This window comes from Dipodomys merriami, unplaced genomic scaffold (assembly GCF_024711535.1).
Source record: "Dipodomys merriami isolate MVZ:Mamm:240054 unplaced genomic scaffold, mDipMer1.0.p SCAF_42, whole genome shotgun sequence".
NCBI lineage: Eukaryota > Metazoa > Chordata > Mammalia > Rodentia > Heteromyidae > Dipodomys > Dipodomys merriami.
In genome coordinates, this window is record NW_027205826.1 from 9,700,472 (window position 1) to 9,715,489 (window position 15,018).

Below are 15,018 nucleotides of genomic sequence, written 5' to 3' on the forward strand. Positions count from 1 at the left end.
GCCAGATAGGATAGGAGAGTTTGTGAGACTCTTAGCTCCAGTTAACCACCAAAAAGCTAGATGTAGAGTTGTAACTCAAGTGGTAGAGTACCAGTCTTGAGTAAAGAAGCTCAGGGACTGCAGTAATGAAGTCTGGGGTTGGGGATGTGGCTCAGTGGTACTGACTTGCCTGGCTTCTATCCCCAGCACTAGGGAGAAACATTTAAAAGAATCCCATACTCTTAGAGCAGGGCATGGTGGTACAGTCCTATAATCCCAGCACTTGGGAGGTAGAGGCAAAAACAAAGTCATTTTTAAGAGTCAGGGGGCCGGGCACCAGTGGCTCACCCTGTAATCATAGATACTCAGAAGGCTGAGATCTTAGGATCACAGTTCAAAGCCAGCCCAGACAGGAAAGTCCTTGAACTCTGGGCCTGAGTGCTGTCCCTCAGCTCTTCAGCTGAAGGCTAGCATTCTACCACTTGAGCCACAGCACCAGTTCTGGTTTTCTGGTGGTTTATTGACGATAAGAGTTTCACAGGCTTTCCTGCCCAGGCTGGCTTTGAACCTCAATCCTCAGATCTCAACCTCCTGAGTAGCTAGGATGACAGGTGTGAGCCACCTTCCCAGCCCCGACTTTTGGCTTTTTTAAGGTGGTCTCAATAAGTCCAGGATGGCCTTGAATTCCTGGCTTCTCCTACCTTCACCTCCTAGATGCTAGGAATGTCAGGCATGCGCCATGGTACCTGGCTTGGCTCTGGAATTTGGAAATTGTAAAGTAAAAGGGGCTAGCTGGGCGTTGGTGGCTAATGCCTGCAATCCTAACAACTCAGGAGACTGACATCTCAGGATTGCGGTTCAGAGCCAACCCAGGCAGGAAAGTCTGCGAGACTATCTCCTACTAACCACAAGAAAATCAGAAGTGGTGCTATGGCTCAAAGTGGTAGAGCGCTAGCCTTGCACAGAAAAGTTCAGAGATACCACCCACATCGTGAGTTCCATCCGCATAACCCACAAAAAATAAAAGGTTCTGTCCTTCTTGTCATATTGCTACAAAGATTCTTTTTGTAGAACAGAAACCAAAGCTCACAACAGTTTAGAAACTATCTCATAAAGGTATGATTTAAAGCTGGGTGCCAGTGGCTCATGCCTGTAATCCTAGCCACTCAGGAGGCTGAGATCTGAGGATCACAGCCAATCAGAGCAGGAAAAGTCCATGAGGCTCTCATCTCCAATTAACCACCAGAAAACCAGAAGTGGTAGAGTGCCAGCTTGAGCAAAAGAGCTCAAGGAAAGTAACCAGGCCCTGAGTTCAAGCCTCACAACCAACACAAAAAAAAAATTTTCTTTTTGATTGGTCATGGGGCTTGAACTCTGGGCTTGGGCGCTGTCCCTGCACTCTTCATCTCACAGCGTGCACTCTACCGTTTGAGCTACAGCACCACTTCCAGTTTTCTAGTGGTTTCTTGGAGATCAGAGTCTCACAGACTTTCCTGCCCGGGCTGGCTTTGAACCGTGATCCTCAGATCTCAGCCTCCTGAGTAGCTAGGATTACAGGCGTGAGCCACCAGCGCCTGGCTCACAAAATTTTTTAAAAGAAAATTTAAAGGTCTTTCCTTGCCAAAGATAGGGCTGTTGAGACTCAGTGTTGTACTGGATGACCTACCAGAAGTCCCTCCCTCACTCCCTCTGGTTCACACTGCTACACCAGAGCCTGGCTTACCCACAGACCAGGAACTGAACTGCCCTTGCCATCTCAGCAGCACAATGCTCCACCCACCCTGTGTTCTTCACTCACCTGTAGCACAGACAGCAGGAGGTGCTCCTGTCCTTCAGTCTCTGGTAAGGAAGCAGGCGTTCTGCCAGGGGCCTGCAGGCTACTGTAGGAAAAGCAGCAGGAGCTGAATCCCAGGACAAGCTGCAGATAGAGAGCAGTCATGAGCCACCTGCAGTAGAGAAGCAGCAAGCTGGGAGCCAGTAGTGCACACTTGTGATCCTAGCTATTCAAGACGCTGAGATCTGAAGATCCAAGGTCAAAGACAGCCTAGGCAAGAAAGTCCATGAGACTTACCTCCAGTTAACCACCAAAAAGTGGGAAGTGGAGCTGTGGCTGAAATGACAGAATGCTAGCCTTGAATGAGTATACTTAAGGGCCTGCTGCTCACAGGGGCTGTGAGCCTTTGGTTTTTCTTAGGAAGACCTGAGTTCAGTCTCTAGCACGGACACAAACTATTCTGCCTTGGCTGGCTTTGAACTACAGTCTTTGGATCTCAACCTGAGTAGCTAGGATTACAAGGCATGAGCCCCTGGTGCCCATTAGCACATTATTTCTAATTCCCATAATCCATGAAGCGTGGATACCCCTGAGATCTAAGCAGAGATGGGTGTGGATGAACACATCTGGGGGCAGGGCTGGATGTCCAGAAGGAAGTCCAGCACTGAAAGTTTCTAGAGAGACCCAGGGAAGTAAGAGCAAGGAAACCCAGAGCAAAAGCTGGAGACAGAAAAGACTGCTGACATTGGTGCTCACTATTCCACTGCTGCAGAGCCCAGGGGCAAGTTTCTGATAAGCGTGGGGGTGAGTAAGCTCGCCACAGAAGAACAGGTGTAGCTACTCTAAGCTAGTGGCGTGTATGGATTAGACACTGGCTTCATACAAGGAGCCAGTCTTGCTGTCCACGGTGACTGTGAGCCTCTGGTTCTTCTAGAAAGATCTGAAGGAAGCAGGATAATTATCCCAGTGGAGAATTTTGTATGTTTCCAATTTTACTGTCCCCCAAGGCTACATACATCTCAGTGATATTCAGACCTAAAAAGAACTTCGTCGTGTCTGCTTACTGAGCTTTTAATCTGCTTCAAAAAGATCTATTTTATTCACAGTCTGCAAAGCAAGACTTGAAGAGTCTTATGAGTCTTAAGAGTTTTGAGTAGCACACCAGTGGCTCACATCTGTAATCCTAGCTACTCAGGAGGCTGAGATTTGAAAAGGGTCTTGTGTGTGTGTGTGTGTGTGTGTGTGTGTGTGTGTGTGTGTGTGTGTGTGTGTGTGTGTGTGTGTGTGTGTGTGTGTGTGTGTGTGTGTGCGTGTGCGTGCACGCGCACACACACATGCTGTGGCTTTTTTGCTTAATGCCGGAGCTTTGCCAGTTGAGTCATGGCTCCATTTACACCTTTATTCTTTATGCTTAATTGGAGATAAGATTCTCACAGACTTTCCTGTTGATACTGGCTTTGAAATGCAGTGCCCAGATCTCAACCTCTTGAGTAGCTAGGATTATAGGTGTGAACACATGGGCAATTCCATGTGGAACATGAAGCCCTAAATTCAAGTCCTGGCACAGGGGCAAAAAGATTGGAAATGCCATTCTTTCCCAGCCCTCCTTTATAAATGAGGATGCTGATGGTGAGCAGGAGCCTGTCCATTTCCCTGTCCTTCCTTACATTGATGAAAGTTTTACCTTCTCCATGCCAAGGGACAGCGCTATAGACTTCTTGGCCCTGGTTTGAGTCTTATACGGGTCGGTCGATGATGTCCAACTTCATTCTGCTCCTGGCCAGCAGGTGGCAGCAGCATCTCAGTCTAGTTGGACTTTTGGGGCCTACAACGCAGGGACATCCTAGTCCTTTCCAGCTGCCTTTCCCACTCCCACATCTCCCCAGCAGTATATATAGATATATATCCACCAAATCATTCTTTTGCATGTAAATTGTTCTATTAAGTATGTATTGTTCTATTAAATATGCTTATTTAATAGAACAGTTTATATGCAGAAGAATGGGGGGTTTTGGTGGTTAATTGTAGATAAGCAGCTCATGGACATTCCTGCCTGGGCTGGCTTTGAACCACAGTCCTCAGATCCCAGCTTCCTAAGGAGCTAGGATTACAGGTACCTGAGTCACAGGTACTTTTTTTTTTTTTTTTTTGCTGGTCATGGGGCCTGAACTCTGGGCCTGGCACTGTCCCTCAGCTCTTCAGCTCAAGGCTAGCGCTCTACCACTTGAGCCACAGCGCCACTTCCAGCTTTTTCTGCTTATGTGGTGCTGAGGAATGAAACCCAGGGCCTCATGCATGCAAGGCAAGCACTCTACCAATGAGCCACCTTCCCAGGCCCATGGCAGCTTTTTTTTTTTTGGTTGGTTGGCCTGAACTCTGGGCCTGGGTGCTGTCCCTCAGCTCTTCAGCTCAAGGTTAGCCCGCTATCACTTGAGCCACAGCGCCACTTCCGGCTTTTTTCTTTTTGCTTATGTGGTGCTGAAGAATCGAACCCAGGGCCTCGAGCATGCAAGGCAAGCGCTCTACCACTGAGCCACCTTCCCAGCCCAATGGCAGCTTTTTTTTAACAGCCTAACCTTATCCTCAAATTCATGTTGCTCCTGCCTTAGTCTCCTAAGTGCTGGGATTCTAGCCGTGTAACACCAAACTAACACAAAAAAAATTTTATAGTAGTGGTATTTCTTTAAGAACAGAACCATAGGTTACTTATAACCATGAGTTTACAGGTTTGTCCCCATAATCAGAGCTGAGGGAGAAATGGGCCCAGTCTTATCCCTGTGTCCAGTGAGACCAACAAAGAGTTATTAAGAGAATAGATAAGTGGCATCTTAACCAGGCACTGGATCTTATAATCCTAGCTCTGCAAGAGGCTGAGAACTGGAGAATCATCATTTAAAACTAGCTGGAGCAGAAAAGTCTGTGAGACTCCATGTTTAAAATAACCAGGAAGTGCGGCACTGATGGCTCACGCCTGTAACCCTAGCTACTCAGGAGGCTGAGATCTGAAGATCGTGGTTCAAAGCCAACTCGGGCAGGAAAGTCCATGAAACTCTTATCTCCAATTAATCACCAGAAAACTGGAACTGGTGCTGTTGCTCAAGTGGTAGAGCGCTAGCCTTGAGCTGAAGAGCTGAGGGACAGCACCCAGACCCAGAGTTCAAACCCCACGACTGACCAAAAAAAAAACAGCAAAAACAAAATGGGGGGGGTGTAGTTGTGGAGGTGGGAAGGAACGGATGGTAGAGGAAAAACAAAGGAGGAGGCAACAATGCTTGATAGTAAATGTACCTTGTTCATCCCCTCTATATGGTATTTTTACAATTAAAAACGTATTAAAAAAAAAAGTAGGGCTGGAGGTGTGGCTTAAGTGGCAGAGGGCCAGCTGAGCAAACAAAAGGGAGCATGAGGTCCTGAGTTCAAATTCCAGTACAAGCAAAAAAAAAAAAGTGGCATCTTAAAAAAGAAATTGCTTTAGCAATGACCAAGGAGAACTCACATTCCAGAAAGAAATACAGGCATCTCCTCTCTCCTGAACTGATACTGCTCTCTTGACCAATGGCAAGGGGGTGCCTGTTGAACATTCATTCAGGGAAAGGCCTGGGAAGAGTTATCCCTCAATTCAGAGTTCACATACTCAGGAGGCAGAGATGGGGAGGATCAAAGTTCAAGGCCCAAACAAAGAGTTTTTGAAGACAGATCTCAACCAATAAACAGCTGGGCATGGTGGTGTGCACTTACTCCAGGAAAAGTGAAGTCCAGGCCAGTCCAGGCATAAACGTAAGATCTTATCCAAAAGCAAGGCAAAAAAGGCTGAGAGCCCAGCAGACAAAAGGCCCCAAGTTCAAGTCCCAATACTCCACGGAAGCCACACAAAGGGTTATTTTTATTTTTTTAGTCGTGGGCTTGAACTGTGGGCCTGGCCACTGTCCCTGAGCTCTTCTGCTTGAGGCTAGCACTCTATCACTTTGAGCCATGAAACCACTTCCAGTTTTCTGATGGTTCATTGGAGATAAGAGTCTCACAGACTTTCCTGCCCAGGATGGCTTTGAACCACAATCCTCAGATCTCAGCCTCCTGAATAGCTAGGATAACAGGCTAGGTGTTATCCATGACCGACAAAAATAAGCAAATAAGGGCTGGGAAGGTGGCTCAGTGGTAGAGCGCTTGCCCTGCATGCCTGAGGCCCTGGGTTTGATTCCTCAGCACCACATAAGCAAAAAGAAAACCAGAAGTGGTGCTGTGGCTCAAGTGGTAGAACGCTAGCCTTGAGCGGAAGAGCTGAGGGACAGCGCCCAGGCCCAGAGTTCAGGCCCCACAACTGGACCTCCCCCCCCCCAAAAATAAAAGCAAATAAAGTTTAATAGCAAGACAAGCTGAGCGCCAACAGTGGCTCATGCCTGTAATCCTACCTACTCTGAAGGCTGAGATCTGGTTCCCCCAACACACACCATACCCAGACCAAGGCCCCAAGAGCACCCCATACCCAGCAGAGTGGAGAGCACTCCTTCCAGACAGCCCTGTTGCCCAAATGCAAATACCCCCACAGCGGGCCATGCCCCTTTCCAAACAACCCAGTTACCCTAATGCAAATGTCACTGGTAAACCCAGAAGATCAACTTCTGCCTCACCCCAGCACCCCTTTCCTTGTGCAGATTCCACACCCTATCCCAGGCCAGGCCGAGTCTTGCCTCTAGACTCCTTCAACCCAAGCCTATACCCTTAACCTTTCTCACCGAGCCCTTTAGTGAAGAGTTACACAGTTGAACCCGATTGAAGTGTTGGGGGAGGGAAAGCAATGGGCTTTTTTTGGAGCTTGACTCCCTACAACGAGCCTCCAAACCTCAACTCTTAAGGCCCAACTGTAAAACAGGACTGGAGGGGACTGTAAAGCAGGTCAGAGCCTTCTGGAATCACTTGCTCTCTGTAGTTCTCTGTTTTACCGGCTGGAAAATGAGACACTCAGAAGCCACACTCCAAGAGCCATAGAGGAGCCACCCCTGAGGGAGCTGTGAGGGGAGGCGGAGGACGGAGGATCCAGCCTTCACTCACTGTGCATAGCCTGGGAAAGCAGGAACTCAATGCCCCTGTGCAGTTCCATGCCCTGCTCCAGGCGAAGGTGAAAAGCCCCAACCCAGCAATGGCCTCACCTCTTCCTTCTGCTGGGACTGTGGAGCTGGACTCTGGGCAGGTCATCCGCCCTTAAGGGGCTAGGGCCTAAGGCAGCGCCCTGTACCCCAACCTCCCAGGCCAGTGGCCAGGTGACTGCCTGCGACTCTGGCTGGGTGCAGAGGAAATGGAAAGAGCAGCTGCTGCCCCCCCCCCAACACACACGCACGCACGAATGCAGCGCACCTGCACATGCACGCAGGTGCAGACACCTCAGGGCCTCACTTTCATTGTCCCACGCAGGTAGGAAGGGATTAGCAAAGACCCACACCTGTTACTAAACACATGACATTACCAACCCTGTAAGGATGCTACCGTTTATTGGCACACAGCTGGGCTGTTCAGATTCCATCAGAGCAAGGGATCCTGAGGGGCTGGGACAAAGGAGATGAGCCCCTCTAGGCTCCCCCCCCATCAACTTCCAGCCACCCCCCTTGGGGGTCCCTGATACCCCATTTCTAGCCTGAGTGACAAGCCCCAGTGGGATCTGCGAGAGAAGCAGGAGGAATGGCAGGCCACATGGAAGCTGGTAGATGAATGGGGCTTTGTTTCCCTCTGCCAACCCAGGGCAGGCGGTTGGCCTCCCAGCCAGGATTCTGTGGGGCCACCCCACCCCTGAGAAAAAGCTTTGTGAAGGATATCCCTATGCAAATGTTGTCTTATTATGATTGTTCACCCCTGCCTTCAGGGCTACAGGCTGGGGGGGGGGGGGGAGGGAGAGACATATTCAAAGGGGGCAGTTTAGGACTCTAATTAGAACAGGCTTCTCCTCTCCCCTGCTAGGCCCCCAACAGGCCTTGCCTCTGCTGGAGCTGAGATTGCCAGAGCCGCCATGGCGTTTGATGTCCTTAGAACCAGAACCCAAGTGACCTCTTTTCTGCATCCAGCCAGGAGAAGTGGGCAGTACCCTGCAGGGCTTCTGCTGCTCCCCCGCCTTCCCCTCCCCGCCCCCCTGCTTGAGCCAGCCTGCCAGCTTTGTTTCCTGTGGCAATCACACCTCGATTTGTTGTTCTTTTGAACTCCAGATCAGAAAAGAAAACAGTTGGAAAGTCAGACCAGACACCTGGAGCCTAGAGCCATGGCTGGGAGGAGCCAGGAAATGATCCAAGAGTCCCCCCCGCCCCCAGCTGGGGGCCCCTCCCACTACAGTGGCGCAGGAGGCAGCAGAGCCAGTTACAGGGTTGCCAGGGCATGAGTGAGGGTTCCGGGGGCAGGGGTCCTTGCTTCTCTTGGATGTACTGATTTGGCCATTATCGATAATTAGGTCCCATTCATCTGTTGCAATGGATTTTTGTTGTTGTTGTTTTTGTGCTGATTATGGTGCTTGAATTCAGGGCTTGAGCACTGTCCCTTAGCTTTCTTCTGCTCAAGGCTGGTGTTCTGCCACTTGAGCCACATCTCCCACATCTGGCTTTTTGCTGGTAAGTTGGAGGTAAAGAGTCTCTTGGAATTGTACTCTGGGCCATCCTGGAGCCATCTTCAGATCTCAACCTCCTGAGTAGCTAAGGTTCCAGGCATGAGCCATGGACATCTGGCAACTTTTCCTGTTCCCTCCCCCAGCTTGTGACTACTTGTCACAGCACCCACCGGACACTTAATACAGCCTTCCTGTCCCATATTTAGTTCTGGAAGACCTACACCCCTGCTAAAGAGGTAGATGACTGCCAGGGCAGGGGAGCTGCCCCCCCCAAAGTTTATACTGCCATATGACACCCCAAGTAGCACAGCACTCCAGTGGAAAAAGACAGAAATGGAGCCCCTGGCAAATCCTGGTGATACCCTTGGGGAGAGACCTGGGCTGGGGGCTGGGGGTCCCACCCAGGATGGCCCCTCTGCAGCTACCACATCCAGCCTCAGTGCTGGGCAGCTATCCACAGCCCTTGTGTGGTTGATTATTAATTAATTCATGGGCACAAAGTAGACATCCATGTGGTGACACCAACAGCAGTGTTAATTTTTAATCACCATCATTATGCGGCTCTCATTTAACTTGGGCTGCAAATGTCCTGAATCATTATCACATTGCAGCTCCCTTCCCTTTATAAACAAACCGCTGAGGGAAGCAGGGGGTTGGGCTGGGAACATTAGAATTCTCAGGCCGTGGGGTTAGGGTGACATGGTCAGTGTGCCCATCCCCCTTGGAGCCTCCTGTGGGTGCCTTGCATGGCCTCACCTTCCTCCCTTTGATCTTGGGCACCTGTCTGATCCGCATGCACACCCTGAGCTTGACAAACAGGAGCTTTGTCAGCCCAAAGCCTACAGTCCTGGATCAAGCACACGCTTACCCCTCCACACCCATCAATTAATGGAACAGTAATTGGTGTCTTTTTTTGGGGGGAGGGGGAATGCTGCTGCAGAGAAAAGGGAAGCATTTACAGTATCCGATCCAGAAGAGCAGTTTTCTGCAAGTTGTCTTTGCATCCAGTGTGGGACTTGTCTGTCTGATTGTCTTCAGGGAGCTAGGAATGCATGTGGGCTGATCTAAGAATCCAGGTGTCCTGCTTGCTTTGGTCAGTGCAGGTGCTCTTCCCTCAAGTTTATGATTCCTGAAGACCCTAATCAAAAGTAATCGGGAGCCAGGCGCTGGTGGCTCATGCCAACTAACCAAGATCCAGAGGTAAGGAGGTATGGCTCAGGTAGTAGAGCACTAGCCTTGAACAAATAAGGCTCAGGGATAGCACCCAGGCTCTGAGTTCAAGCCCCAGGACTGGCAAACAAACAAACAAAAAAAAAGTGATCTGGCCTGTAATCCTAGCTATTCAGGAGGCTGAGATCTAGAGAATCATGCTTGGTCAGAAAAGTTAGTGATATTCCATTTCCAATGTAAGTAGCAAAAAGCAGGACTGGAGACATGGCTCAATTGGTAGAGTACCGGTTCTCCAAGTAAGCTGAATAAGCATGAAGTCCTGAACTCAAACGCTGCCAGCTCCCCTAAAAAACAAATTGCTCTGGAGGGTGGAAGCAACCTGGAGAAGTTTCAGTTCAGTTCTGCCAGGGTGGATCTGGCAGCCTCAAGGGTGAGGTGTTGGGAGGGGGAAGAGGTCAGGAGGAACCCCCCACACACAGTGACCCACAACTACTGCTGTTCAGTTCCAGGGACAAGGACCCACTTCTCCTGGCCCTCTTCACTGTGCCTCAAAGATGCCACTCAGCTACAACAGCTGTTAACCAGGCAATGGCCCCTTGAAGTGCAGGACAGGAAGGCCCCGTTAGCCAGAGCTTGGTGTCTGTTATTTCTAAGACTGGTATCCAGCTTCCCAAAGACCAGGAGCTCAGCTCTCCAAAAGCCCTGCTCCTCCCAGCACTCAGTCTGCAGCTCAGTAAAGCAACCCGGCTGCCCTGGGCCAGTGAGACAGCTCTAGATCGTGATTGGACCTTTGCTTGTCCCTCTGAAGGGATCTGACATTTGGGAGTTGAGGGGATATCTCAGGACATGTGGGGCTCGAGTCCACCCTGGCTGGGCACCAGTGGCTTATGCCTGCAATCCTAGCTACTCAGAGGGCTGAGATCTGAGGATCACAATTGGAAGCCAGCCCAGGGCCGTAAATCCATGGAGATTCTTATTTCCAATAACCACCAAAAAGTTGGAAGTGGAGGTGTGGCTCAAGTGGTAGAGTGCTAGCCTTGAACACGAAAGTTCAGGGACAGTATCCAGGCCCTGAGTTCAAGCCCTAAGACCGGCATGCGTGCATGTGCGTGCACACACACACACAAAGATGAAAAAGTTAGGAAACACTGCTCAGGCCCTGAGCTCAGGTCCAGGTAACAGTACGTATGTGCACACACATACCCCTAGAGATTCCACAGTGCATGTATGAGAATCCCGGAAAGGAGATGGTCTTCCCTTGGGTCTAAGATGTTTTGGAGAAAAGAGAAGTCTCCTTCTCTCGGTGGTCCAGACAAACCACAATGATAGCAAGTTCTAACCCAATGGGGGTTCTCATGTTCTCCAGAGGGGCTGCCCGCCACACCCCAGGCTAGGGGTGATGACAAGCAGAAGAGCTCCCTGACCGTGGAGCATGAAGCAGTGATTTGCCCCGGCCCGATAGATTGTGAATCCAAGGTCACAAGTTTGATCTGCTTTTGGGTTCATTGAGTATAGAAGAAAAAGTCCATTTTCATTACCACAGATTGCCCTCCAGCCTGTTATCTAAATCATTCTTGGGTCATAGGGTGGCCAGAGGACACATGGAAAAACCCTCCAGGCTCCACTATTGACAGGGAGGCCATTGTGCCCGTTTGGTGCACAAAGCCCAGAGGGCACTGGTTAGCATGAGCAAAGGTGACCCCCTTTCCCCAGCCTGATCAAACCACCCCTATCCCAGAGCCCGGTAGATTCCTGGGGAGACCCAGACCAGCACAAAGGTGCTAGGCCCACCCACTGAGACAGCCCCCCAACACCAGCACCCTTGGGTGCCCTGGCTCTGGCCTTTGGCTAGACTGCAGAGTCTACCTCCTGGCTGACCATTCCACATCCAGATGTGTTTTCTCCAGACAAGCAGGCAGCTGCCTTCCATCTGTCATCTTGGGCTGCTGTAACAAAATAGACTGAGTGGTTATATTTATTTATTTATTGGGGGGTCCGGTCATGGGGCCTGAACTCTGGGCCTGGGCGCTGTCCCTCCGCTCTTCAGCTCAAGGCTAGCGCTCTACCACTTGAGCCACAGCGCCACATCCGGCTTTTTTTTTCTTTTTGCTTATGTAGTGCTGGGGAATGGAACCCAGGGCCTCATGCATGCAAGGCAAGCACTCTACCACTGAGCCACCTTCCCAGCCCCCTGAGTGGTTTTCCTAAGGACATTTCTTTCATGTGAATTGAGGGGTTGGGGGAAGAACACAAATATTCATTGCACAACAGTTGCTTGTTTGAAATGGCTCCTGTTGTGGTTTGAAAAGTATCTCCCAAAGGCCAGTGTGCTCAGGAGGCAGAGACTTAGAAGACTGCAGCTCAAAGTCTGCCTAGGCAGAAAAGTCCTTGAGACAATCTCCAATTAGCCAACAAAAGACCAAGCTGGAGGCATGGCTTAAGCGATAGAGCACCTATCAGGGAAAAGTAAGGCCAGTGAAAGTCCTGAACTGAAGCCCTGGTACTGCACACACACACACACACACACACACACACCACACACACACACACACACACACACACACACACACACACACACACACACACACACACACACACACACACACACACACACACACAGCGCTAGTGTGTTAAAGGCTTGGTCCACAGGGTGATGCTACAGGGAGGTGGTGGAAGAAGCCTAAGGGGAGGGGCCTAAGGGGAGCTCTTTAGGTGTTGGAGGCATGCCCTGGAGGGGACAGCAGGAGCTGGCCGCCTCCTCTTGTTTGCTTCCTGGCTGTGAGGTGAGTGGTTCTGTGGTGTCGCGTGTTCCCGCCGTGGTGCACTGACTCACGCCACAGGCCCTCAGACAATGGCGCCAACCAGCCATGACTGGAGCCTGGGGACTGAGGCAGCTGTGGACTTTTCCTCTAAGCTGTCTCCGGCCAGTGTTCGTTAGAGAAATGGAGAGCTGACTCACTGCTTCAGACACCTGAGGCCAAACTCTATAGTTTCCCCAGGTCACTGTTCCTGTCTTCCCAACCTGAACACTCTCTCTCTCTCTCTCTCTCTCTCTCTCTCTCACACACACACACACACACACACACACACACACACCAGTGTTTGGGCTAAAAGCTGAGTGTGTCCTTGACTCCACAAGGGTCGCCCTGCTCTTCACATGATGGTCCCCATCTTTTAGCTTCCTTGGGGGGCTCCTGCCCCAGTCGCCTTGTCTAAAGAGAGAGATCCTGGGTCCCCCATCCCAGCAAAGCCCTTGGCATCACAGGCTCAGATCTGTTCATCTTTAACGGGCTGTTCCCATCTGGGCTCCTAGCCCCCCAGGCCAAGGCTCTGTGGCACAGGACAGGGTCAGAGCCTTCAGTGCTTTTAGGGGAATCACAGACATGTTTTCATTTAATTCTAAAACCAGATGAAAATATATAGACAAAAAATGTTTTAATAAGCCTGGCACCGGAGGCTCACGCCTATAATCCTAGCTACTCAGGAAGCTGAGATCTGAGGATCGAGGTTCAAAGCCAGCCCAGGCAGGAAAGACCGTGAGACTCCTATCTCCAATAAACCACTAGAAAACCAGAAGTGGCACTGTAGCTCAAGTGGTAGAGCGTTCGCCTTGAGCTGAAGAGCTCAAATGTTTTAATATATAATGTTTTAATATTTAATATACAATATGGCTGGGTATTGGTGGTTCATACCTGTAATCCTACTTACTCAGGAGGCTGAGATCTGAGGATTGTGGTTTGAAGACAGACTGGTTAGGAAGGTCCAAGAGACTTCATCTCCCTCCCACTCTCCCTCCCTCCCTTGCTTCTTTTTTCCTTCCTTTTTTTTTTTTGGTCAGTTGTGGGGCTTGAACTCTGGGCTTAGGCTCTGTCTCTGTGTCTCTGTGCTCTTCAGCTCAAGGTGAGTGCTCGGCTGCTTGAGCCACAGTGCTACTTCCGGTTTTCTACTGGTTTATTGGCGATAAGAATCTCACTTTTTGTTGTTGATGGTGGTTATGGGCTTTGAACTCTGGGCCTGGGCACTGTCCTGGAGCTCTTCAGCACAAGGCCAGCGCTCTACCACTTGAGCCACAGTATCACTTCCAGTTTTCTGGTGGTTTATCAGAGATAAGAGTCTTATGGACTTTCCTACCCAGGTTGGCTTTGAACTGTGATCCTGGGATCTCAGCCTTCTGAGTAGCTAGGATTATAGGCATGAGCCACCAGTGCCCAGCTTACTATTCATACTCTTGTAACAGGTGGACTTCTCTCTTGACTTTGACTGACAGGGAGTTCCAAGTCCAACTTGGGACTCACCTTTGGGGACAGTGGAGGTCCACTTGGAGTCCCTGTGTATATAATTACATGTGTATGTCTCTTAGTTTGTGGTACTATTTGTTCCAGCCTTGTTTTCTCTCTGATCTATTTTTATCCCATTGTCTTTTATGTATTTTCATAAACTGCCTCCAACTCTTTTTTGGAACAAAGCATGGCATTAAAAAAAATTCAGCAGAATCCTGTGGCCTCAACAGGTAATTTTTATTTTTTAGCATGTCAAGTGTCACTTCGGGACTGGATTCCTGCCAGGAAGGCAGCCGTCCTTGGCTGCCCTGTCCCCTCCTGATGGTCTCCCTCTGGGGGAACAGCAACCCGTGGGTTTGAACAACAGGTTTCAGAGTCCAAACCACCAACATCCATCTGCCGGCAACCACTGCTCCCTCCCTCCACTTTTTCCCTGACTTCCATCTGGCTGCTTGGCAGGAGGCCACAGGGACTAGAGGAGACTGGTAGTTCTTCCTACCTTTCTAGTTTCCTAAATCAAGGCTGTAAGGCCAGGGTCCACTGTATACAGGTGAGGACAGTGCAGGGAAGGGGCACCTGCCCCTGGGGTGAGAGGGTGGGACCCTCTGGGAAGGGGTTGCTGGTAAGGCCTGGTCTGCATTCCTGAGGTTAAGACCTGACTCTAGGAGACCCTTGTCACCTGAGCTGGTGGGCATGAGGGGCCACCTCTCATCTCAGCATCTTGGAGGCTGCGGCAGGAGGATGCAGTTGGGAAGCCAGCCTGGGCTATGTAGACCCTCTCAGCAGGGAACTGGTGGCTCAAGTCTGTAATCCTAACACTCAGGAAGCTGAGATGTGGGGATCATAATTTGAAGCCAGCCCTGGCAGGAAAGTTGGTGAGACCCATATTTCCAATTAAGCACTTAAAAAAAGCTGGAAGTGAGAAAAAAATGGAAGTGGTGCTGTGGCTCAAGTGGTAGAGTGCTAGCCTTGAGCTGAAGAGCTGAGGGACAGAGTTCAGGCCCCACTACAGACAGAAAAAAAGCTGGAAGTGGAGCTCAAGTAGTAGAGCACTAACTGAGCAAAAAAGCTCAGAGACATCACCCAGGCCCTGAGTTCAAACCCCAGGACTGGCGCGCGCATGTGGCGCGCGCGCGCACACACACACACACACACACAAATCCCATCTCAAAAAGGAAAGGGAAGGGAGGGGGGAATGAGAGGAGGGTGCCAGAGGGAATATGAGCAAGGTA